Here is a 26106-nt window from a genome sequence, read left to right as displayed (position 1 = left end):
ACAGAGCACAGCATCATCCGGTTTCGCCCGCGAGGGGCTAAGCGGAAGTGGAGGTCGGTTCTCAGCCACCCACAAGTGCCATTGCTACCGGCTCTCCGAGCCGGGGACGAAGGAGCATTTTTCTGGACGGTTCTCTTAGGATGGGAAGTCCGGACTTAGAGAGACCCCACGCCGCATCTGTCTGGATAAAAGACGCTCCCTGGAACTTCGGCCGCAGGACCGCGAGCTCCGATTCTTCTCTTTGGCTTTGAAATCGCGGAAGGAAGGTGGGACACTTGGCGCCGTGGGCAGCGGAGGGCAGAGGCGGCGCGGCGAGGGGGCGGGACCAGGGAGGAGCCGGGCGGTGGGCGTGGCCGATGGGCTTGGTCAGCTCTTGCCAAGCTCCGGGCTCCGCAGTTTGGACGTCGCTCTGTCTTGGCTTGTCTCGGCACGCGCTCCATCAAGGTAAGAACCAAGGGACTCTCGGCGCTCACGGAGTTGGCCTCCACCTGCAGGAGACTGACCTTAGTGGGATTAGGGAGGATTTTTCTCACCTTCTCATGGAGGTGAGAACGGACTCTCTGCGTCGGGTCAGAGGCCCGTCCCCCTTGGGCCAGGAAGAAGGGACAGGTGCGCTCCCCTAATGGCCGCGCCTTTCCCGGTGGCTGCAGATCTGAGCCCTTTTGGACTTGGTATCTGAGCCGAGAGGACTCGCGATTGAGTTCCTTTCCCAGTCGAGCGGCAGGGGGCCTTTCTCCTTTCTGTTTGTCCCGCGGTAAAGTTAGAATCCAGGAAGACGGTCCACAGTTGCTTGTGTCCGAGCAGGTGCACGCACTTCTTTAGTTATTTTTCTCTTCTGGTAAATGGTATCTGGATCTTGATAAACAGGGACTCGAAGAATCAACGTGGGAAAAACTACGTGGACCTTGTCCCGAGACTGTGTCCCCGGATCTGACATTTCTTAACTTTTCCCTGTCGTTGGCGAATATGTTTCTGTGTACCAGTCCCATTCGGGCTGATCTTTGGAAACTGGAATATTTGGTTAGAAGAGTTGATCGCAGTGTGAAATTGGGACAACTGGGTGGCTGGCTTGGTTAAGTGGCTTTGAAGCCTATCCAGACAGAATAGTTACATACTTTAAGCAGAGGTTTTACATTTTTCCAGTGAGTGCCCATTTCCCTCTTAGGAAACTCTGACCACCTATTCCCGTCTAGATAATTCTTTTAAGGAGCCGAGGCGTGGTAGGAGGAAGCATCGAGTCTCCTAAGTAAGATTTGGGATTTAATAGTTGAGTGACCGACACTGGTAGCTCTGTGGTCTCTAAGACTCAAAATAAGGAAGAGCTTGATTTTTCCGCGGGGCGGGGGCTGGGGGGAGCTGTGGCTCAACTTACACATTAAGTATTTGAAAACATTCTTGTTGTCCAGTTACATTTTCATTGTTTAAGACAGGCCTATCTTTTCGCCATACACTTATTAATCTGATCACCGTTCCTATCCTTGCCAGCTCAGGGGTGCTTTCTGTAGGGTGCCGATGTTAATCACCCTCATTCTTCCCACAAGGGTGTGTGCCTTCGGATTTGTGGAACTGTGTGGGGACAAGTATTTTAAACACATGCAAATCAGTGAGACGCTCTACTTGGCGATACCTTTGCCCTACATGGATCTTTGGCCTAGAGTTTCCCTCTCTTTCTAGATTGGAAAGAAGCTAGGGTGGGAATGCATGGTTTAGCATTGCCACACTGTTTTCTTGGTTCCCTTACAACAAGGTGGTCTTGTTTACAAACAGGGCTGGGGCTATGTGTAACCTCCCTCCCTACAGCTGATCCTTAAAGGAGGATGGATAGACTGTGGACAATTACTGGCCCATTTGTGTTCTTGAAGAAGAATGCCTGGCCTTCCCTGACCCCCTGCACCCAGGGCCTCTAACCACACCTCTTCCTACAGGTTCTCCAGGCTGCCCTGGTTGGTGCCTCTCTTTCTTCCCTGCACCCGTCCTACTAGATTTTGGCATTTACTTCACCACCACCCCCCCACTCCCATCTGGGGAAGATCATTTGTTGATACTCAGCTTGCTGATGGCTACCCTGTGGATTCTCAGTAAGTGTCTGTAGACATTGTCCCTGTTCAGAGCCCGTAGAAGCTCTCCTCTTGTCCAGCGAACAGCAGGTGAAGCAGAGTCTTTGAAGTTGAATTCCTACCAAGAATTAAGGTCCTTCGTGGGGCATTCAAGTCTGTAAGAAAGGAATGAAATTGACTTCTGATCATGGGGAAAATGATCTTATTCCATGTGATTATGCTGTTAGAAGAGATTTGTTGGAAGAAACAACCACAAGCCACCTAGAGGAGAGGGCGTAGACCTTATCTGTATCTCCATGCTTGTCTCCACCTAGGCCTGCCTTTCAATCTCTGCCTGGGTCAGCCAGTCCTTACTTGGGTCAAATTATAACTACTAATTTGACTGCCTGTTTGACTGCTCAGAGCTCAGATGACCAAAGCTACCATGAAGCAGAGGTTGAAAATTATGTTTCCATTGTAAAGGAAAAAAAAAAAAAGGAAGAAAGGAAGGAATTAAAACAGCAGCAGCAGCAGCAACCAAAACCCCATACACAGGTTGCTACTGGGAAACCAGAAGGAGCAAACAAATCTAAATATATGTAGGCACAGAATCTGGGCTCTGAAGTGGTTAGATCAAGATAAGCCACAGTATTTATGGCTAGGTCAATATTCACAGCTCAGCTAAACACAAATTTTTGTGTTCCTTGGGATTAGTAATTGTTTGGCATGTGTGTGTGTGTGTGTACTTCTTATTAATTCAATCTGCAACCCTTGACCGATTCTCCAAGCCTTCTCTGAAAGGAATCAGGGTTTCTCTTTATTTTATTTGCCCCAAGAAGCTGAACATGAACCTTCCGGCTTGCCATCCATACACTTGGAGAGGTGGACTTTTATTTATGTATTGCAGCTGTCACCCAGAGGCTGCTCTGTCACTAGCCTCCTGGGAATCCCCATCATCTCTTTCCTGTGTCCCATCTCCTGGTATTCATGTTGCTTTCTCCATTTTTTTTTTTTTTTGAATCATCGAAGCTTCCTGGAAAGGGAAGCACAGGATGTCAGTCTTTCTAAGACCAAGAATACCTGAAGTTATCCATTTCCCTTCACAATTTGCAGACTGGCTGAGTGTGGACTCCTAGGATGGGAATTTCAAAGGCACTGTCTCAGTGTCTTCTAGGTTATGAACTTCTGGCTCCTTAATCTCTGCGTGCAGCTGGGGTGGAATCCACAGCCCCGCTGTGCTCTTTCTGCGAGGTTATGAACTATTCTCTTCTTTCCCACCATCTCTAAGTTTCCTGATGCTGTGCGTTGGCGTGTCTTTGTTCTTATCAGTGTGTGGGCTTTTGCCTGTGAGAGTTTACATCTTTTAGTTTGGGGAAATTTTTTTGGGTTCCTTCATTGGTATTTTTGTCCGATTTTTCTGTAATGTTTCTTTAAGGAATTTGTTGTTTAGATGTCAGGTATTTTGGATCAATCCTCTCACTTTGTGCCTTTCATACGTTTCTGTCTTGTTATTTCCCAAGTCTTTTAGGAAGGTCTTCTCAGTATCAGTAGTATCCATGTTTAACACTGGGGTTTTCCCAGTGTCTTTAACATTACTATGGTTGTTGTTATCATTGAGATAGGGCTTTGCTACGTAGTTCACACCAGCCTAGAATTCACTGTATAGCTTAGGCTGCCTAACAGGCGGCTTTCCTCCTGCTTTAACTTCACCTGTGATAGAGTCACAGGTGTGTCACCATATCTGGTTCTAAGCATGTTTTTAGCATTTTTAATTTAAAAGTGTTCTCTCTCTCTCTCTCGTTCTCCAAGTCGGTACACATGTGTGTTTATTTGTGTGTGTGTGTGTGTGGTTTCGTGTTTATGTACTTCTTGTTTTTTTATCTTTTGGTTCCAGGGTCTTATCTCTCTGGGGAAACTACTGGCTTTTTTGGCTAGAAGTGTGCACTAGTGCAGTGTGTTGGAAGTGTTCCTTCTGCTCTAGTTACCCCCTCGACTTTGGGGGTTGGAGGGCAGTTAACGAGCTGAAGGTGAGGATGGGCTTGTTGGCCTTAGCTTCATCTTAGGCTCATCCAGTTGGGCCTCCCATTTGAGGGTGATGTCTGATATCATTGCTGGTTGAGGGAGAGTGATCTGAGAGGCCTGTCTGGTCTTCTAGAGGCTAAAGGCGTGCCTGGCAGGTGATCTGTAGGCTGGCTGGCACAGGGGCTCAGAACCCTTTCTTGCTGTTTGTCCAAGCTTGACTGGAAGGAAGAAGTTCAGGGTAGTTACTTAACTTCTCCAAGAGGCTGAAGGGATATTGGACGGTCCAGCTGACTTTTCTCTTGTACTGTTGGGGAATGAACCCGGAGCCTTAAACACATTAGATACTCTCTACCTCATCCTCACTGAATCCAGCTTTCCAGAGACTCTAGCTGATCCCCATGCTGTCATTTAAGAACTATACATCTCATCATTGTCTTCGCACCCCATAAGTACCCCACAACTGTGTCTAGTGTTATCTCTTCGGTTCTCTCTGAATTGCTGGTTTATACATCTAAGAAAAATACTTTGTCATCCAGTGGCTGGGTCTGGGTGTTGTGCTGTCGTTCTCTCTGCCTGTACCACAAGTACACGTTTTCTAACTAGCCTGGTCCAGTGAGTCTCACTTGTCGGGCTTAGAATGCCTTCAGCTCTCCCTAGTCATTACTAGTTGATCAGAGTTGTTGCAGGAAGCCAAGTGTTCATATAAACCAGGCTCAGACCTGTGGGCAGTATGACGCTTAATGGTGTTTCGGTCATGGCCCTATTTCTCCAGTCCAGGTTGCCTTCGAAGACTCAGTCACTTGGGCCACTATGTCTTGCCCACCGGTAAAGCTCAGCTTCTTTATACATGTCTAACATCTCACTTTGAAGGATTCTTGTTGGTGGCTGTGTAGCCTCAGGAGCAAATACGATTTCTCTGGAGGCCAGCTGCCTTCCCAGAACCCTCTCTTCCTGCTCTCGTGGGTGCCCTTCTTGGAATGTGTACCAAGTTCCTGTTTCTGCCTTGCTGAACTGGGATACTGACTTACCCTGCCCATAGCAACTTTCCCGGCCCCAGCTTACCAGCTGAGTCACTGCCTAGCCTTCCTTCTTGAATCATGACCTCCAGCATTTTCTTCCAAGAGCCTCATGGCATCAGCGTTCTCAGTGGTGACACACAGAGGAATGGCCCCAAGCATCAGCCTCCACAGAAGCAGGAAGAGCATTCTTCACTGGTCATTTCACATGCCGGATGGGCGGACCTCTGTACTCTTAGATGGCAGGTGCGCATGCGCCAAGGGAAGAGGCGGACCACAAGCAGTGGACATGGCTGCAAAACAGCCAGTGCTCGTGGGACTGTGGTGGCTGAGAGAAAAGATCATATCAGCCAAGAGCCACGTTGCTGTTCCCCAGTGGGTGCCTATATGAATGCATGCTTGTCTGAGAGAAGCCTATTGGTCTTCTATTATTATTATTATTATTATTATTATTATTATTATTATTATTATTATTATATTTTGTCATCATGACTGGCTCTGCGTAGTCCAGGTTGGTCTTGAACTTATGATTCTTTTGTTTTAGACTTAGGAGTGTTGAAACTACGTACCATCATGCCTACTGGGCCTTTTTTCCAAAAGGAAAGTGTGTGTATGTGTCATCTATCTGTCTGTCCATCTGTCTATCCATCAATTGTACATTATCTGTCTGTCTATCTGTACGTCTGTCCATCAACCTGTCATCTATTTTCTGCTTTGTCTTGAGACAGGGTTTCTCTTTGTAGCCCTGGGTATCTTGGAACTCACTATTTAGAGTAGGCTGGCCTTGAACTCATAGAGCTCCTTCTGCCTCTGTCTCCCAAGTGCTTGGATTAAAGATTTGCATCATCACACCGTTCCCCCCTCCCCCCCCAGAAAGCCATGGCTTTCCTAAGCATGCACTGGCCTAGAACTCACCCAGTGTAGCTGAGGTCAGCCTCATATACATCCGACTGTCATGCTTATGTTAAAAGACTGAAGCTGTTGAAGCTCCATTTGCACACCTAATCGTTTTCTCCGCAAGCTTATGCGTTTCACAGGAACTGGTTTTGCCTTCTCAGCTGTATCATATACACTCTTCTAGAGAAAGCACAATTCTAAAAACACTCCGATGACTTTCCCCAGATAATTGTAGACACTTTGCAGTTAAGAAAGATTTTGTTACAATTAACCATGCTCTGTCCAGTTGTGGAAATTTCCTGTATCCCTGACTTCAGTTTCAGGTTGGCTGTATAGACGGAAGCATAGAATATTTGTGTTCTTCCCGGCATATTGTTTCCTATATTAGTTAGAAATATTCTTCATGGAAATGTGCTGCTGTTGTTTCTATTTCCCATCTATACTTTTCCTTAGCGAAGCGTCATTGTCTTGGCTTCTGTGGTAAAGCCAACAAACTTGATAGGGAAGGAAGTACATGTGGTTAGATGGTCTATGGTGAAGGAGGCAGACCTTTGATTGCAGCACCATATATATATGTTTTTCTCGTTTAACTAGATCCTTCACGTCCAAGGTTAAATGCTTTTGACATACTTAGCTACTGAGTATCAAAGTCACAGGCTTTAAATCCCCATTCATTGTGTACGATGCAAATCCTGCAGGCTCCTGTTAGATATCCCACTCCCTTCTAACTCACCTCAGTGGTCAGCGGCCTTACCTCTTCCCCTTTATCTAGCACAGACTTCTAAGCAGGAGTCTGGTACTGTTTCCTTAGAGAGCCCCCGCTTCCTCTTGTGGTCTCCAGTATTAGGTTTCAGGCGCAACCCGTGACATTTTCACATGGGCTGGACCAAAAATGGACTGGACCTTTTATTTTTTATCTTTTCTACACAGAAGTGACTTCTATAGGTCCTGTGTTTTCTATTCCCCTTTGGGGACTATTTTTCATAGCACCACCCTGGGAGTAAAGTGCTTCTAATTTCTATCAATGGCTGCTGGAGGAACACAAGCATCGCCAGGAAGAAAAGCTGGCTAGCTGTTTACTCTCACGTCTGTCTGCGCTGTTCCTCCTTTTGGTCGTCTGGGATGGACGACAGCCTCACCTGTGTAGAGTGGGTTTAGCCAGATGGCTTGAGGCCATGTAGGCAGTTGTTGGGTTGCAGGTCAGGTCAGAAGAAGCTGGCAGACTTGTGTGTGTGTGGTGGTGCACACCTTTAATCCCAGCACTTGGGAGGCAGAGTTAAGAGGATCTCCTCCGTGGGTTGGGGGTCAGCCTGGTCTACATAATGAGTTCTAGGATAACCAGGGTTACATAGTGACAGAGAGAGAGAGAGAGAGAGAGAGAGAGAGAGAGAGAGAGAGAGAGAGAGTATAGGGCCTGGGTCATACATTTTGTTTAGACTTTTGGTAAGTCTCCAAGGGTCCTTAACAAAGGGTGGAGAGGTTTTGATGGTAACTTTGTATCACTCTTTGCCCTCCTCTATCCTTTCCCAGTCTTCCTGTGAAGGCACCTGAGGTAAGTGGCAAACTAAAAGCTTCTCACTCATTCCCCCATTCCTTTCCCGGGCAAGTAAGCCCTGCTCAGTAGTGCATGCAGGCCGACACAGGCCGCCAGGGACAGCCATTTGCCATAAGGCGCTAGGGTGGAGGGAATTCTTGCTTAGATCTTTCTTCCCCAGACATCTGTCCTGCTATCTTGTTCCCATGTTTAAAGCCTCGACTGTGTTTCTCAGTCAACTATTAACTGGAATTATGTCCTCATGCTTCAGCCTTTCCATCTATTAAACAAAGCATAATGACACGTAATTAATAACCCACTTCAGAAAGGTACACGGCCGAATGCTTGTGAAGAAAACTTTGAGCTGTTCTGAGAGTGTTTTATACACATTCACGAGCGGTGAGGTGGCTTCTCTGTTCGGCAAAGAACACCTATCTTGTGCCCATTTTACAGACAGGAAAAGTGAGCCCTGCTGAGGATCAGAGGGTAAATTTAACATAATGTCTATGGGATTTTTCCCCAGACTTGTTAGAACAAATAAACTATAAAATTCTCCCTCCCCACTCCAGTGTGTACATGCGTGCTTGCGTAGCACATGTATGCTTTAACCAAATGCACCATTTGGGGGATTCTGCTCCTGCTTTTTAGCTTCATTACTTCTCCTTCATTAAAAAAAAAGTTCATGCTTGAAAAGTATATTAATTTTTTTCTCTTTTAAAAAAAGGCTTATTATTTTTATGTTCATGTGTCTGTGTGAGTTTATGCACACCATGTGCACGTAGGTGCCCACAGAGACTGGACTGCATCACATCTCCAGAACTGGACTTAGAGACAGTTCTCACCCACCTGCTATGGGTCCTGGGAGCTGAACCCAGGTCCTCTGACAGAGCAGTGAATGCTCTGAGCTGCGGAGCCATCCCTGGAGCTCCTTGTTATTTCCTTAAAGAAAATTAAGGCATTCAGGGGGAAAAAAGTTTCACTTTCAAAGTGATTTTTGGAACTGTTCTATATACAGATAGTATATGGAACCCGTGGGAGTTTGGGAGACATTTTAAAGAGATGAGTACTCAGAGGAACTGAAGTAGCAAAGCATGGGGCTCCTCTCAGGATACAGGCATGATCTAACAGTCTAATAATGACCATTTGAAGATAGATGATGTGCAAGAGGTGGGTGCGGTCACATCGCTGTAACAAAATACCCGACAGAAACACGAGGAGAAGCGTTTATCTTGGCTCATGGTTTCAGAAAGATTTCAGTCCGACTTAGCAGGAGTGAGCCTTATAGACAGGAAATGTATGAACACATGGAAGGACTGGGGAGGCAGAGAATTTTATGTTTCAGTTGTTCTATACACTGAGATAAATTTACCCCCTGGGCCCTAGCAAGGCACCATCTCCTACAGGGCTCGCTTTTCCTTTCTGTAACCTTTATCATGGCCACTCCATCGGTGGTGCTGGGAGTGTGAGACTGTAGCATGCTCACGTGGTACAGACAGGAGTGGGAGCGCTAGGCTGGAAACGGGTGAATATAGCCTTCAAAGGCGTCCTCCCAGTGACCTGCTTCTGCCAGACCCACCTCCTAAAGGTTCCCGGCCTTCAGTATAGTTCCACTAGCCAGGAACCAAGTGTTCAGAACACAAGACTTTGGGCGATATTTTGGACCCTACCATATGAGGTGGTTAGTGAACTCCATAATACGCCATTTCCCTCAGTTTTTCTAAGTTTTCATTGATGCATCTTGAAAACAAAGTGGACTCGGAGAAGCCGATACATCTGCTTTTTTCTCAGTCTTCTACTGCCATCGTCCTCTTCTATTTAGAAAGATCAGCAAAGCAACGAGTGACCAGCATCTCATAAACAGAGCCAGCCAACTCAGGGAGGCCTTGTGTGCTCGATAGTTCTGTGTCAACTTGACACAAGCTAGAGTTACCTGAGAGAAGGGAACCTCAATTGAAAAAAAATGCTCCCATAAGATCAGTCTGCAGGCAAACCTGTAGGGCACCATTTTCTTAGTGATTGATGGGGGAGGGGCCAGCCCATTGTGGGCGTGGCCATTCCTGGGCTGGTGGTCCTGGGATCTGTAGCCGTGAGGACCACACGGGTAAGCAGTACCTCTCCATGGCCTCTGCATCAGCTCATGCCTCCAAGTGTCTGCCCTGTTTGAGTTTCTGGCCTGACTTCCTTCAGTGATGGACTGTTACCTGGAAGCATAAGCCAAAATAAACCCGGTCCTTCCCAACTTGCCTTTTGGTCATGGTGTTTCGTAGCAGCAACAGAAACCGTAAGGAAGACACCCCTCACCTGAGTGCTCCTTAGTCCTCAACAGAAAGCATCTCAAGTGTTTATTGGGTTTATACAGTGTGCTCTAGACCCTTGACGAGGCGTGGGTCCTGAGAATGCGTCCCAGCAGCAAACAGATCAACTCCGTGAACCGCAGCAGCTTGAACATGTCTAACGGTGCCACCGGGGCTGTGATGGAGGCTCAGTGCTAGTGTGATCACCTGAGACATGCAAAGCCTTGGGTTTGATATCTAGCCCTACACCCACAGAGAGAAACTTACAGTAATGGCTTTGAAAAAGAGAAAGGCAAGTGAAATTAACTTTCACAACATGCGCCGTATAACCTAATATTTAAAATACTGTCATTTTCTTATATATAACCATATAGTAAATTTTTAATGAGAAGCAGTTTGGAGCAATGCAAGATCATGAACACAGTACAACAGAACGTGTTGTGGTTCAATGCAGTGCCTCACGTATGGCAGTTGGTAGTGAAATGTCCTTCCAAACTACAGAGCTGTTGTTCATGGGAAGATGTCTTATAATGCTTCAGTTTTCGATTAGAATTTCTGTGGTGGGAGAGCTTCGTTCTCCCCAGCTCTGAGAAGGCAGCTGTGTGAGTAACAGTCACATTGACAGCAGCTTTGACAGCAGCACAGAGCCAAAGGTCCCCTGTTCCCAAAGGCCTATGACTCAAGTTTTGTCCCTCCCTCATTCAGTCTTGTTTACCTGCCTGTGTCTAAGGCTGCCAAGCACAGTTGTGTGGATTATTGCAACATCATGGGCTGGCCTTCCTTCACAGCAGAATCTTAGTGGGTCTGCTTACTTTTCGTAGCCACAGTTTAGAGAGGGTAAGAGGTAACAATCTTAAGGGAAGGTATTTTGCTTCCTAACTTATGTAGAGGTATTTGGGAGGGGGAGGGGGGAGGGAAGGATGAGTAGTCGTAGTCTCTGTATCTTCTGAGAGCCCAACTGCTGCTGCTGCTTCTGATCATCATCATCATCTTCTCCTCCTCCTCCTCCTCCCTTCTTCTCCTCCTCCTCTTCCTCCCTCCTCCTCCTCCTCTTCCTCCCTCCTCCTCCTCCTCCTCCCCCTGCCCCTCCCCCTCCTCCCCCTGCCCCTCCCCCTCCTCCCCTGCCCCTCCTCCTCCTCCCCCTGCCCCTCCCCCCCCTCCTCCTCCCTTTTCTTCTTCATCATCACTTTTTTTAATGCTTAACAGGGTCTCATCCCCTCTGCCAGTGACTGGATATATGGAAGCGATTTTAGCCAAACTCTCCACCTGCAGAAAGTGTGCCTAGAGGCCCACTACTCTTCACACTGTTGTACTTTGGAGCCCTATGTGTCTTCCTCGTGATTGCATTCCCAGATGCTTAACCCATTTCTTGATTGGCATTGAGACCTGGCCTCAACTCCTGAACCTCTGACTTGTGTCCTGAGTTGCTCTAATGACCTTTGACCCTAGACTGACCGATGTAAATGCTGACATGGCTTTCCTTCACGGAGTCCCCCCCTCACCCTTCATGTGGTACAGGTCTTCTCATGACACTCATTGTCATCATGGTTGCTTCTAATAAATAGGGGCGGGCTCTTGATCGCTTGTAGCAGGCATCGTTCGGAGCTGTTTATGTGTGTCATTTAATTTAGTCCTTGTAAACATCTCCAGGAGGCAGGCATTATACCCCATTTTTTTTTATAAGAAAACTGAGGCACTGAGAAATGAAGTATTTTACCCAAGGCTATACAGCTAATGAGACCCAGAGGATCTTTATAGCCTGCCCCTGACTTCAAAGCTCTTCTGTGTTGCCATTACTGGGGTTGGACTTCTGCCTATGGTCCCTGGGTCTTTAGGAACAGGAGCCACACCATAGTAGACTTAACTGTTTATCGACCTAGACTTCTTTTCTCTGGGGAGCTGGGGTTCATGTGGTTTGGGTAGGATAGATAGAACCCTGGTGGTCATGTGACTTAGCTCTGGTCAATCTATGGAGTCCTTCCATCAGGCCTTGTGATTGGCTCAGGAGCTGGTACTTGACCCAGGCTGGCTCCCAGGCTCCCTTTAAGGAAGGAGGTTTTCTCTGACTTAGGAGAGTGACTGTCACATGGGGGGGGTGGGGTTGGGGGAAGAGGCATGAGCTGCGGGGAGAATAGAGACAGCCACCTTTGAAGCTCTGCATTCAGCTGTGTTCCCTGTGTCCAGGACTTTAGACTTACGTGGGACAGGTGCTTTGGTTGTGGTTTGCTGAAATCTAAGTGTTGATATTTGACAAAATCCTCACAAATCCTGAAAATGCAGCCTTGGCTTCCCTACTGCCATGTTCTGTCTCTGGGTGAGAGCAGGCATTCTGGGATCTTGCTATCTACTTGGAACCCAGATGTTTTTGATCCCTGCAGACTTTGGGTCCCATCACGCTGTATCCTTTCCTTGTGGGTTGTTACTCCTTTCCCTAGTGAAAGGAGATACCACACCCAACCATTCCCTAGCACCCCCACCCCATTTCCTAAGGGGCAGCCCACACACATGGATATGGGTAGGGTGAATGTTGAACCATGAGTAGAATATTAGAGAACTCTCTTCTTCATAGACACTGGGGAATTACCAATGTGAGCACCATCCTATTCTTTGAATGCTGATCAAAGACTCCTGAGCATGGAATCCATCTGGCCCCGGACACTCTCTGGGCTCCCAGCCAGCTTGAGTCAGAACCTGGTTCTCAGCCCCACTCACCCTGACTTCCAGCCTTTCTGGTCTGCTGTTTGCCTGTGATCTCACACTCCTGCTGTGATTCTGTCCTCCATCCTTCCCGCTGGCTTCCTTCCCACACTTTAGGCAGCCCTCCAAGAGCGAGAGCGAGTGCATTGTTCCATTGTGAATCAACTCTCCCACACAGAGCCTGAACACTCCCTTCTCCGCAGCTCTCTGGGAGGTTCACAGGGCACCCCTTTCTGCCCTTCTCCTTTAGAGTTCAAGCCATTGTTGCACACACCCTCCTCCTACCAGCCTGTTGTTAGTCATTCTCCCTGATTTGATGGCTTCTGTTCTTCTCTCCCAACCCTGCTCCCTGTCTTCGTGTGTACAGTTAACTTTATACTTACAGTAGGGGGGTCGGTGGGGGTCTGTAATGGAATCGATTAGTTGTGGGAAAAGGGGGGGATTTCCTAAGAGATATCCTGTAATCAAGACCTTCAGAAGTGAAAAGGATTGCTGTAGGTAGGTCAAGAGCGGAAGAGCTGTCCAGGCAGAGCTAACTGCTTGGGCAGAAGTCTGGAGATAGAAAAAGTCTTGCTGGGATACTAATGGTAGGAGAGGAAGAGAGAGCCCAGTTTGATGAGGCGTGGTTGTGTTTATTTACAACTAAGGGATGAGTCAGACAGGAGAAAGAGTGAGATTTTGTTGTGAAGACAGGATGAGAACTTGGTTGGAGATTTTATAAAGGAGGACTAGTGAAGGAAGCAGATTTAAGACATTCTTGCTAAGACTCATGGTGTAGAGAAAGATAGTGAATAAGTTTGAAGAACTTGCTTGGCTACGAGGGAGCTGGGAGCAGGGTGGAGGATCGAGGCTGGGATCTTGCTTCTTAGGAGCTTGGTGAGAGTGAGGTCCGGCCCGGTGATGAGAGACTTACAGGTGTTCTGGGCTGCCAGGAGACAGCATCTGTGTACTAGCTAGGAATCAAAGTTCTTAGCCCTTTAATTACCTTGTGCATTAAAAGTAAGATAACTTCCTTCATGAGGGTAAAAATGGCCTACACTATATAAGCTTGTGATGTTTCTCAAAGCATGTTTTATAGAATGCTACAACCCTGAGAGATGTTAATAAGGTTCAAGGGAAATACAATGAGTTTTGTGACCAAATAAAGTTGGGAAACCCTGTGGCTGGTGTGATTCATAGAGCATGTTCACATATTAAACCCTCCCAGAAATGCACACAGGAAGCAGGTTTGATGTTTAAGTCAGGTTTTACCTAATATGTTTATGTGTTCATTCATTCCCCTATCCAGCACACATGTAGGAAGTGCACACTGTCATGGAGTGGTTATAACATGCTGGCCCTGTGTCCTGCAGTAGAGAACACTGGTACCCCAAGCCCCTCCTCTTATGAGAGTCAGCTCAGGCCTAAGTGTGTGTGATCATCTGACATGTCCTACTGTGGTGAGAAGCCTGACATGGCAAAGCCTGTGTGCCGATTGTTTAAACCTTCCCACTTGTACTCTGGAGTGGAGCAATGTGGAGTGATTGATTATCTATCGGCCTCATGTCTCTGGTCTTCATCAGTCTCTCCACCTCTTCACAGAGTATTTCCTGTCCCTCCTGCTCTGCATGGCCAGAGCGCATGGCAAGGGAACTTTCAGGTCTGGGAAGCTGGTGACTTGCCTACGGTTACCCAGCTGGTTGCAGGAGAAAAGCCAGAACCTAACCCAACTGGTTCTAAGTTCCATGCTCATTGCATTCTTAGTGAGAAGGGACAACCTGAAATGCTTAAAAATGGGGAGAAACACCCATTTAACATGTTAAGTGAGGGCCTGTGGACAGTGACAGTTTAATCAGTATAGTATAAGATCTCCATTAATCAGTATAGTATAAGATCTTTATTAATCTGTATAGTATATGATCTCTATTAATCAGCATAGTATAGGATCTCTATTAATCAGCATAGTATAGGGTCTCTATTAGTCAGTATAGTATAGGATCTCTATTAATCAGTATCGTATAGGATCTCTATTAATCAGTATTGTATAGGATCTCTATTAATCAGTATCGTATAGGATCTCTATTAGTTAGTATAGTATAGGATCTCTATTAATCAGAATAGTATAGGAACTCTATTAATCAGTATAGTATAGGATCTCCATTGCCACCCTTTTTGTCCAATGATGATTTGATTGACCATGTGCCTGGCCAAGTACTTTCTATGCATTTCTTTAATTTCTCAGCCCTGTGAGGTGGTAATTACTACCTTGTTTCATAAACGAGGAAGGAAGCTCAGAGCCTGAGTACGGTGTCCATTTTACACAGCTTGTAAGGGCAGAGCCATACTTCTATTTTAGGCTGTTTCGAGCCTGTTCTGTGCAACAGGAAGTGTTTATTTTCAGGTTCAAACTGGCAGAGTCAGTGTGTCTTTTCTCTTCTCCATTTTAGCTTGTCACCTTTGTAAAAACTGACTTTCAGCCAGATGCCTGTACACAACTCCCATCTCAGCTCTCAGGAGGCCAAGAGGAACATTGTAAGTTCAAGGCCAGGCAGGGCTGCTTCGTGAGACTAATCTCAACAAAACTAAACAAATCAACCATATAAACAAACAAAAAGACAGAAAGACACCATGCATTCGTGCTCACAGAAGCCTGTGTACACAGCATACACTCATACAGGGACACAAATAAAATATACAAAATACAAACCTTCTCTCAAAAAGGATCTGATCCACTCCCTGAACAACTAAGCCAGGGAGATCTCTCACAGCCTTTATGAATGTCCAACTAGGTGACGGAACTCTAGGAGCTAAGGATCTAGAGGTGGGCACACGTTCTTGGATGTTATTCTTGTGAAACTTAACAGCCAATTGCAAGAGGATACTTAGTAAAGACACAGAATCAAGAAAAACATCACAGTATAATGCTAAGAATGCAAATTAAGCAGAATAAAATGGACTGATATTTTATTTTCTCAGTCATAAGGTTTATGTGTGTGTCTATTTATTTAAATATTTATTTTTATTTTATGTGTCTGGGTATCTTGGCTGCATGTATGTATGTGCCTGATGGAGTATCAGATCTGGAACTAGAGTTAAGGACAGTTGTGAACCCCCATATGGGTGCTGGGAATTGAACTCAAGACCTCTGGAAGAGCAGCCAGTGCTCTTAACCACTGAGCCAGCTCTCAGTTCCCACTGATTTTTTGTTTTTTGAGATAGGGTCTTCCTAGTTAGCCTTGGCTGGACTTGAAGTTGCAGCCCTCCTCTTTCAGTTCCCCCAGGGCTGGGATTACAGGCTTTTATCCAGCTAGTCTGTGTAGTTTAGATCTGGCAGTACATGCGTACCTATCCTGTTGCTGTGACTAAAGCAACACAGGGAAGGGTTTGTGTCAGCTCACAATGTGTGAGTCCAGCTCATCCCAGCAGGAAAGGTCTGGTGGCAGGAGCTGGAGGCCCCTGGTCACATTGCATCCCTGGTCAGGAGGCAGAGACCAGATGATACATGCTGGTCCTCAGCTCATTGGCCTTCATCTTATTCATCCCAGGGATCCAACCCGGGTGATGGTGTAACCCGAAAAGTGGGTCTTTCCACCTCAGTTTAACATAATCTAGATCAGAGGCTTGTCTCTCCTAGGTGAGTATACTTCTGTCAACTGTTGGTCAATGTTGCGGGTCGTCAAAGCAATGCCTTTTTGTGAAAGTGACATGTAAAGTACCATTCAAATTAGAATGAGTAGATGGGGTGGGGAAAGAAAGGGGAAGAAAGAGATAAAGAGATATAGATAGATGGAACATTCATAGGAAGAAGGACCATCATGTACAAAGAGCCCATGGATTTCTCTGTTGGAAGAAGAAGGATACTTAAACCATGATGGGTCAGTGTGGGGGTGGGTACTAAATACAGTTAGAGTTGGAGGTAGGCTAGGTTAGAGTGGCTTTTAGTGTAAGCATATAAACAGGGATTGCAACATGGTCATGACTCATGCTTTTAGAAGATTGTGTTGATTGGTGAATGGAGAAACCAGTATAAGGAGATAAGGAAGTGGTGAGATCCACTGGGGATATTGCGGGAGCTTTGATAAGATTATGATGGTGGTTGCAGTTTTATCAGTTATCACTGCAGTAATGCTGTGTGAGACACACCCCATAAACTCAGCAGCATACAACAACGGTCCACTGTTGCTCAGGAGTTTGTGGGATGTTTGTATCATTTTCCTGCTCTGAGTTGGGCTCTGTTGCTCTTGACTAAACTAGCCCATGTACCTGTGGTGGCTGTGGTTTAGTTCAGTAGCTTTGCCATGCTGTCTGGGTTCTTAACTGTTTTGGGGAGAACTGGATGTCATCTGCTTTAGGATGACTTTGCTGGCATGGCTCTGTTCTGTCCCGTAAGTCCCTGATCCTTCTCTAGGAGCCTAGTGTGGGCTTCTTCTCAGTCACCTTTTTAATGACCATGGCAAAGGACCAAGGACAGAGGTACAACAAGCAAGCGTGTCTTAAGATCATACCTTTGGTTAAGTTTGCTTCCGTCCTATCTGTCAACGCAGGTTGTTTGAGGGTCTTCATAGTCAGCGTGGGAGGGTCTGGCAAGAGGCAGGCACTCATGTGTGAGGAGAATACGAGAAACCAAGGTCAGGCCAAGGTCAGGAGTGTGAATACTAGTGGGGAGGAATGAAGGAGAGAGTCGAATAGACTCAGAAAGCAGTTTGTATTTATGGTTCAAAGAACATGCCGAGCAATTTGATTTAAGACCGGAGAGGTTGTGTATGTTGGTGAGAATCAAATGAACTTCCCAGCTTTGAGCTCTTCTGGATTTAGTGAAGCATTTACTCGGATAACAAGGCCTGGGACAGGACAGGTTTGATAGGGTCCCTGAAGTTCTGAGATAACTGATAGGAACTGAGATGAAGGGGTGAGGGTTGTGGTGGATGTAAAAGATGAAGTTCTTGAGGAATTAAGGGCTGAGCAAGTAGATTTCAGAGGCATCCCTAGAGACTGTATTTGAAGCTATGGCTTGATTCAAGGCTAACCATAAAGGGAGTGTCTAGGTGTAGAAACAAAGCAGGCCTCAGATGGAATCCGGCACTCCTGCCTGAGAAGTAAAACAGAAAAGGGGAAACAGCAAAGTGGCCGTCTCAGTTCGTGTTCTATTGCTGTGAAGAAACACCACGATCGAGCCAACTCCTCTGATATAAAGAAAGCATTTAATTGGGGCCTGGCTTACAGTTTCAGAGGGTTAATCCATTATCATCATGGTGGAGAGCATGACGCCACCACACAGTTAGGCATGGTGCTGGGGAATAACTGAGAGCGTTTACCTCTTGATATATAGACAGCATGCAGGAGAGAGAGGGAGAGAGAGAACAGAGAGGCACAGAAAGGCAGAGAGACAGAGACAGAGAGGCAGAGAGGTAGAGACAGAGGCAGACACTGGGCCTAGCAAACCCACCTTCAGTCACACACTTCCTCCAACAAGACCATGCTTCCTCTAGCAGAACTATGTCTCCTAATCCTTCTAATCCATCTCATATAATTCACCAACCGAGGACCAAGCATGCAAATATTTGTGTTTGTGGCTGAGAAGCTGCAGCGTCTAGGACCAAAGAAATATAGGGAATGTCTGTGTCACGGGACCAGGGATGGGGAAACATCTACATGTGTTGCATGCAGCCAGTAGGATGTGAATTAAGAAGTAGGGTCTGGTCATGTGGACATCCTTAGTGATTGACAGGCACAGTCTTGGTAGACAGACAGAGCCTAATGGGAGGGGTTGGAGGAGAGAGAATGTGAGGGGAGGTAGACTGACAGGAAAGCTAATCCTGAGTTTCAAGAATAAACACGGTACTTGGAAGTGTAAGTGGATCAAACTGGTGGTTTCTTTAGGGGTTGTAAATGATACACTGTGCCAGGGCACGATTCATAGAGATGGTGGGGTGTACTGAAGACAGGCTACTACATGAATGCCAGAAAGGATGGGCTGAAAATTCAGAATACACTTTATTCAATGTCTGACCTTCAGGTGTATGTCTCCGTGAACTCGATGGTTAATTTGGAGTGAAAGGGTATGTCCACTATTGGAACAGTTTCTTCTGTCAACTTGAGAGTGTCTGAGGTCCTTCTGGGCAATTTTAGTGAGTGTGCCTTAGGCCCAGCCAACAGGTACACACACTCAGACAAATACACTCACGTGTACATTCACACATTTTCCTTTCCTATTTTCTTTGTTTGTTTCTTTGAGTACTGGGGCCCAAACTCAGGAAAAATACTCCCTACTGTGCTCAAAGACCTTCTCACACTAGTGATGTCTCCTGTGGTGGGTTGAGTGAGAATAGCCCTTTGAAGGATCATATATTTGAATGTGTTCCCATTGGTAGACTGCTTAGGAGGGATTAGATGCTGTCTTGTTGGAGGAGGTGTGGCCTTGTAGGAGGAGGTCAGGTCCCTGTCTCTGTCTCTGTCTTTGTCTCTGTTTCTCTTCAGCTCTGTCTCTCTTTGTCTCTATCTTTCACCCTCTCCCTGTCCTTCTGTCTATCTCTCTGTCTCCCTCTCCCTCCCCACCTCTCCCTCTCCTCCTCTCCTGCCTTCGTAACCTCTCTGCTACTGCCTCAGTGTGTGCCTGTCTGCCTGCCATACTTCCCACCATGATGATCATGGACTAACCCTCCGAAACTCTAAGCAAGCTCCTAATGAAAGATTTCTCTTCTAAGGCACCCTTGTCACGGTGTCTGTCCGCAACCTGAGTCACCCTAAGTAAGACATCTCCCTAAGTAGATTGTTCTCAGTGTGTCTTGCACTGGCTTCTGACTGATGCTGGTAAATCCAATATCTTAGGTTTGGCTGTGGTTTACAAGTCTGGCAGATCCCAGGCAGAGCTAGGAAGGGAGTGTGAAATCATGTGCTACATTCTCATTCAGGGTCTTAGACCAGCATGGCTTGACTTCCCTTCTTGATTGATATAAAGAACCAACTGCATCTGACAATGCAAAGATTCCCATTTATTCACAGACTTAGATGCCAGGAGCCTGCAACTTGGTGGATTCCAGAGAGGCACACATTCCAGAATTCTAGCTGAGCCATGACTTCCTTCTTGTGGTTTTTAAGCCAGTGTAACTGGACTTTTGAAGTGTCAAGTAGGAACTGGAGAGATGGCTCAGTGGGTAAGAGTGCTTGCAGCCAAAGTGTATGGATCTGAGTTTGAAACCCTAGAACCCATGTTAATCCAAAAATGGTAGCACACACTAACACATGAAGGGGAGACAGGAGAGTCCCTGGAAGTGCATGGACCAGCTAGCTTGCATAGCAGGAAAGCAACAGGAGAGGCTGTCTCAAACAAGGTTGACAGTGCAGGCCAACAGCTGAGGTGGTCCCCTGATCTCCACATGCGAGCCACGGCATATGGTCCTGCATCCATACACACATCCTACACACCCATCACACAGATACTCAAAGATTTCAGAAAGTACACGGCAGATGTCTCACGGGCTGCACATTTGAAACATGTTTTGGTTGGAGACAGGCACATGCTTATCTTTTGCTTGAGCACTGGTGTTTGTGAGCCCTCTGGGAGTGTGTGCCCAGTGTGTGCCAGGGGAGTGAGTGTGCTCGTGTAGAGCGAGATGAGGTGCCTTGTTGGTGTTTAATGATGACCTTGGAGAAGTTTTGTTCCATGGCCTCAATAATTTGTTTCATTGACTTAAAATACTAGTGTCTTCTTATGGTGTGAACTGGAAACCACACCTCTGCCAGTCTGCCTTCTTTCTTGCCTTTTCTTCTCTCTCTCTCTCTCTCTCTCTCTCTCTCTCTCTCTCTCTCTCTCTCTCTCTCTCTCTCAGACTTCCTTCCTTCCTTTTGATAAATTTAAAGACTTATTTTGTATTTTATGTGTATAAAGTTCTGTCTGCATGTATGTATATATATATATCATATGTGTGTCTTGTGTGTCTAATGCCCTCAGAAGTCAGAAGAAAGCACTGGCCCTTGTAAAACTGGTGATATGCATAGTTGTGAGCTATCATGTGGAATCTGGGAATTGAACCTGGCTCTTCTATAAAAACATGCAGTGCTCTTAACCCCTGAGCCATCTTTCCAGACCTCCCAGAGCTTTCTGATTTGCCAGAAATAATACTGAAAAGAATACCTGCCAGGGTCTTATGGTTCTTACCTTTAATAATTGGAGATATCCTAGCTCAGTGTTAGTGAGGAGTAACATAAATGATATCAAGAAACAAGGCTTAAGTCAGATGAAAAATTTTTTTTATCAGGCTGGTGGTTTAGGCCAGTAAATCCTACTTGTGAGGCTGATGTGGGAGGAGAAGCTGAAGTTCAAGGTGCCCCAGTGTGTTCAGAGTCAGCCAGGACAAAGTAGTGAAACCCTGTCTCAAAACCTTAAAAAAGACCCGAGCATGTACCTCTACCTCTCAGTGGTGGAATGCCTGCCTAGCCAGATGATCAATCACTAGTACCTCAATCAATCAGTCAATCAATCAGTCAGTCAGTCAATCAATCAGTCAGTTAGTCCATCAATATCATGGTGTTGTAATGTGTGAATGCCTCCACTGCGGGGCTATGGGTCGCTGAGCCTTTTCTGTTACATTCCGTTCATTTTCTGTTATGGAGACTCATTCAGCCAGCCATATTATAATAGATCTAGACCTCCAGAAAGGCGCATGTGAACCTTTTCCCAATTGACGGACATGTTGTTTAAGTGACACTATTGTATTGTTATCAATGAATGACTTACATCCCTGTCACACAGGGAGGAAACCCTGAACTGCTTCTCATTCAACTTTTGTCAAGAGTAGAATTGGGATAATACTTAATATTTCTAGACCAAAGGCCATATTACCTTTGCCTATTTTTTTTTAATGTTTTACTTATTGCCGTTTCTGCGTTAACAAAGAGAGTAATCTACTTGGCTCAGCCAACATGGAAATGCCTTTCCCAAGGCTTAACTAAGCCATCACCAACTGTTAGCATCTGAAGTAGCCTGTTGGGGGAATGCTTTTGTTATTTCTGGCCAAACCCTACCGAAGATATTAGGCTCCAGTTTTCATATCTGCTCTGTCAAATATCAGCAAATTTCCTGTTGGTATTCAGCAATGGGAAGTTGGGAAGTTTGTCTTTTGATAAATTGTTATCGTAAAAATAAGATCACCATTTTATGAGGCACATGGCTATCTTTCCCCCGTACCCTGGGAAGTTCCAGTTTCAACAATTGAAGTTCTGAGTTCTGACTCTCAGGGCGGAGCAGAATCATTGGATGTGTGAATGATGGGAGCGGAGGGAATTCCATTCTGTGGGGGAGAGAGAGAGAGAGAGAGAGAGAGAGAGAGAGAGAGAGAGAGAGAGAGAGAGAGAGAGAGAGAGAGAGAGAGAGAGAGGTGATTCCATGCTCTGTGTGTGGGTGAATGCCCCAGAGCACATGGCCTGTGCTCTCTCCTCCCCCTCCCCACTGCCACTCCCAATGTTAACTGGCAAGGCTTCTTTCCCATCTGTGTCTGCGGATGCCAACAGGGAGTGTGGCAGTTAAAAGCAAATGCCTTTTCACAGAGACGGCCTTCAAAGCCCAATGCAGTAACTACGGTAGAGCGAAACTAAGAAAATGGATGTGAACTTTTCTCTGGGGTACCTTATTTGAAGAAATAAAAAAATGTCTTCCTTTTCTCTACTCTGTCTTCTGCCCTCGTGTTGTCTCTCTCCTTCTTGACTCTGGGCCTGGCAATTTGACTGGCTTTAGCCAGTGAAACAAGAGTACATGGAAAACCTCAGAGGTGTGGATGTGTGTGTGCGCCTTGGGTCTTGGTCTCTTTGCTCTGGGAACTTGAACCCACAGGGCTGAGTGAATAGGCCACACATGTTCCAGCTAACGGCCTTAAGGTGCCAGGCCAGGACTGCTTGTCCTATAGAATCAAGAGAAATAATGTATTCAAACCGTTTGATGCTAATGATGATTATAGTTTATCTACCTATTACATTTATTAACTGACATGTGCATGTATGTGGGGTGTGCATAGACCAGGGTAGTTGTGGAGGTCAGAGGACAACTTGAAGGATTCTCTCCTGCTATGTGGGCCCTGGGGATGGAGCTCAGGTTACGGGCTTGGAAGCAAAAGCCTTTAACTACTGGTCCATCTTGCCAGGTCTATGTTTTTAATATTGTATTTTTGACAATTGCATACATGTACAGAAGGTGTTGTGATCGTATTGATCAACATTATCCTTTCTTATTCCATCTTTGCTGGTTTCCCTTCTTCCCAAATAGTCCTCCTTCTACTCCTGTGGTGTGTGTGTGTGCACGCGTGTGTGTGTGCACATTCATGTGTGTCTTATGCAGGTAGTCACAGACAATGTGTTTTATTTTTGCAATGGCTATGTCATATACAGAAATCATCATTTCAGGTTGTCTCTATCCTCTCCCTCTTACTGTCTTCCCACCCCTTCTCTGTGATGGTTCCTGGTCCTGGGAAGCAGATGTGTAAGTCTCATTTAGAGTTACATACTCAGCAGTCCCTTCTTCTCAGTACTCTGACCAGAGGGCAGCACCGCTCTGTGGGTATGGCTTTTGTTTTTGCTCTTATCAAAAGCTGGCAGAATTTCCAACAGCTTCTGGACACTTTTGCTCATGCTGTACACTTACTCTGGAGATGCAGCATCTGTCTCCACGGTGGCCTGTGCCTCCCGGGGAACCAGGCAGAGCTCATTTTCCTACACCCTCTCTCCCATGCATGCAGAGGACACATAGGCTGTGTGGTCCACTCCATTCTCTTTTTGCTTGTTTGATTTCTAACTTGTTTACTTTTAACTCTTATCAATGGGTTGTTTATCTGCTATCCACATGTCTTTCTTTTCCTTATAATTCTTTCCTGGAAAATAAATTCAGTGACATGGGACGCACTGTTTATGACATCATTTGAAAGTGTGCGGGCCAGTGACTTTGAGTCTGTCTCTAATGTGCGGCAGCCATCACTATTATCCAAGTTGTGAAGACCCGTTATCCCATCCCCAAACACACACTCTCCCCTCCAATGTCCCCTCTTCTCTGCTAATCAGTACTTTGCTTTCTGCTGGTGTGGATTTACGTTTTCTGAATATTTCATAGAAACAGAATCGGCGGTGTGCGGTCTTTTGTGTCTCCCTTCTATCGCATAATGCTTCCAAGGTCCCAGCTGTACCGGTGTGTCAGGATTTAATTCCTTCCCATGGTGTGATCCTATCCCATCATAGGTACACGTTGCTCTGCTTGTCTCTTCGGCAGTTGATAGCCCCCTGGGATGGTCCCCGTTTTTGGCTATTATTGGCAGTTTTTGTATGAATGTTTCCAGTTCTCTTAGGTGGAGAGCAGAGTCATATGATAACTCTGAACTTCAGCATTTGAGGACCTGTCACTGAGTCAGCGTCTGGGCCGCTTCGCAGTTCCAGCAGCAGCATGGGGGGGTGGGGGATGGGGGATGGGAGGTGGGGTCTGACTTCTCTGTGCTTGTGTGGATTCTCCATCTGTTTCTAGTTTCAGTTTTAGCTGCTGTCCTGTCTGAAGTGGGACTCTGTGGCTTTGATTTGCATTTTCCTGCTGACAAATGGACCCAAACACTGTTTCCTTGCTATTGGTCACCTGTGAGTAATCTTGGGAGAAATGTCTGCTTGAGGACTTTGCCCATTGTAACAAATGTAATGTGTTTGTTTGTTTGCTTTGAGATAGGGCCTCATAGCTTTGCCTGGGTCAGTCTTGAACGTCGGGGCTCCAGCACCCTCCCGTCTTTGCCTCCCAAGTGCTGGGGATGTTTGAAGTGTGCTACTGTGCCTCACTCCACTGATTACCTTTTCCTTGGTTTGTTTGTCCTTTTCCTTTCCTTTCCTTTCCTTTCCCTTCCCCTCCTCTCCTCTCCTTCCTTTTCTTTCCCCACTCCCTCTCCCTCTTATTTTGGTCCTAAGCATTGAACCCCAGGCCTGAGCATTCTAGGCTGTACCCCTGTGCTGTGGGCTCAGTCCTCTAGAATACTTATGTATTCATTTAGAATGTCTTTCACTGATTTTTTGATGACGATCTGCCCCCCACCCCCCCTTGGGAGTTCAGTTAGTGATGCCTGGTGGAACAATGCCTGATCCTGTTGGCTTGACCTTGTGTCAGGAACCACACCTCAGTGACATATGATCACAATGGCCATGCCATGTCTTGGAGACTGTGTTTCACAGTGGCCCTCCTCCTCTTAACTCTTAAGTCTTTCTTCCTCTTCTGTGCCCTGAGCAAGGGGATGGGGTGGGTGGGGGATGATATAGATGTCTCACTAAGGACTGAACAAGTAACTGTCAGTTATTCTCAATGTTATGTGTGTGGTGTGTGGTGTGGTATGTGTGTGTGTGTGTATGTTTGTATGTGTATATGCGTGGTATGTATATGTGTGCTGTGTGTGTGTGTGTATGTATGTTTGTATATGTATGTATGTGTGTGTGTGTTATGTGTGTGAGTGTATATGTATGTTTGTATATGTATGTATGTATGTATAGTATGTGTATGTGTGTGTGTGTGTGTGTGTGTGAGAGAGAGAGAGAGAGAGACAGAGAGAGACAGAGAGACAGAGAGGCAAGTCAGAGTCAGAGACAGACGGATGCATGAACAGAGACAGTCAGGGTCTTACTGAGTTGTGTAGGCTGGCCTTGGGTTGTAATTCTCCTGACTCATCCTTCCATATGTCTGGATTACTGGCCTGTGCCACCAAGCTCAGTAAAATTTGCTTTTTGACTGTTTAGCTGTAAGTTATATTATTTGTGTTCTATACTTTCTTATTGGATATTTCATTTGCAAATACATTCTCCTGTTTTTAATTATAAAATTATGAAGATTTATTTATGTGTATGAGTGTTTTGTTTGCATGTATATGTGTGCACTGTATGCATGCCAGTGCCTGAGAAGGTCAGAAGAGGATGTCAGGTCCCCTGAAGCTGGAGTTAGGGATAGCTATAGGCTACCATGTGTGTGCTGGGAACTGAACCTGGGTCCTCTGCAAGAGCAACAAGTACTTTTACCCACAGAGCTATATCTCCAGCCCCTTGTCTTAACTTGTTTTTTTTTTTTGATAATAAAATACAAAAGCTTTAAAGTTATATAAACCCAATTTATTTTTTTTTATTTTTAATTTTTTAAAAGATTTTATTGTTATATGTAAGTATACTGTAGCTGTCTTCAGACACACCAGAAGAGGGCGTCAGATCTCATTATGGATGGTTGTGAGCCACCATGTGGTTGTGGCATTTGAACTCAGGACCTTCAGAAGAGCAGTCAGTGTTCTTAACCGCTGAGCCATCTCTCCAGCCCCCTAATTTATTTTTTTCTTATGCTACTTATGCTCACATTTAAGAAATCCTTGTTAGCTGGACAGTGGTAGAGCATGCCTTTAACCCCAGCACTGAAGAGGCAGAGGCTGGCCTGGTTTACAGAGAGAGAGAGTTCCAGGGCAGCCAGAGCTACACTGAGAAACCCTATCTCAAAAACAAATGACCAAATAAACAACAACAACAACAACAAACCTAACTCAACTGAAACCAGCCAAACAATCAAACAATAACAACAAAAAACTGTGTTTAGTCTAAGGTCATTGAAATTTATACTCATGCTTCTTTTAAGAGTTTTGCAATTTTGT

The 26106-nt window shown here is 45.8% G+C and overlaps 1 protein-coding gene across 6 annotated transcripts in view; it reads left to right on the top strand.

Annotated features, from left to right (window-relative positions):
- Nucleotides 1–245: 245 nt before the first annotated feature.
- Tec (tec protein tyrosine kinase) overlaps nucleotides 246–26106 on the top strand; it is a 122591-nt gene continuing 96730 nt past the window's right edge. For 3 of the 6 annotated variants that reach the window (XR_015046939.1, XM_085836755.1, XM_085836751.1), the window contains exon 1: nucleotides 352–444. The gene's annotated coding sequence lies outside the window, so the exon portion shown is untranslated. Of the gene's footprint in view, nucleotides 267–351; nucleotides 445–1925; nucleotides 2079–26106 lie in introns of those variants that run through there. The other 3 variants (XM_085836752.1, XM_085836753.1, XM_085836754.1) reach the window with 3 other exon arrangements.

Source organism: Mus caroli, unplaced genomic scaffold (genome assembly GCF_978045245.1).
Source record: "Mus caroli unplaced genomic scaffold, Mus_caroli_1 scaffold_4, whole genome shotgun sequence".
NCBI lineage: Eukaryota > Metazoa > Chordata > Mammalia > Rodentia > Muridae > Mus > Mus caroli.
Note: the sequence above shows the minus strand (reverse complement) of the source record. Positions and strands in the feature narration are given on the sequence as shown.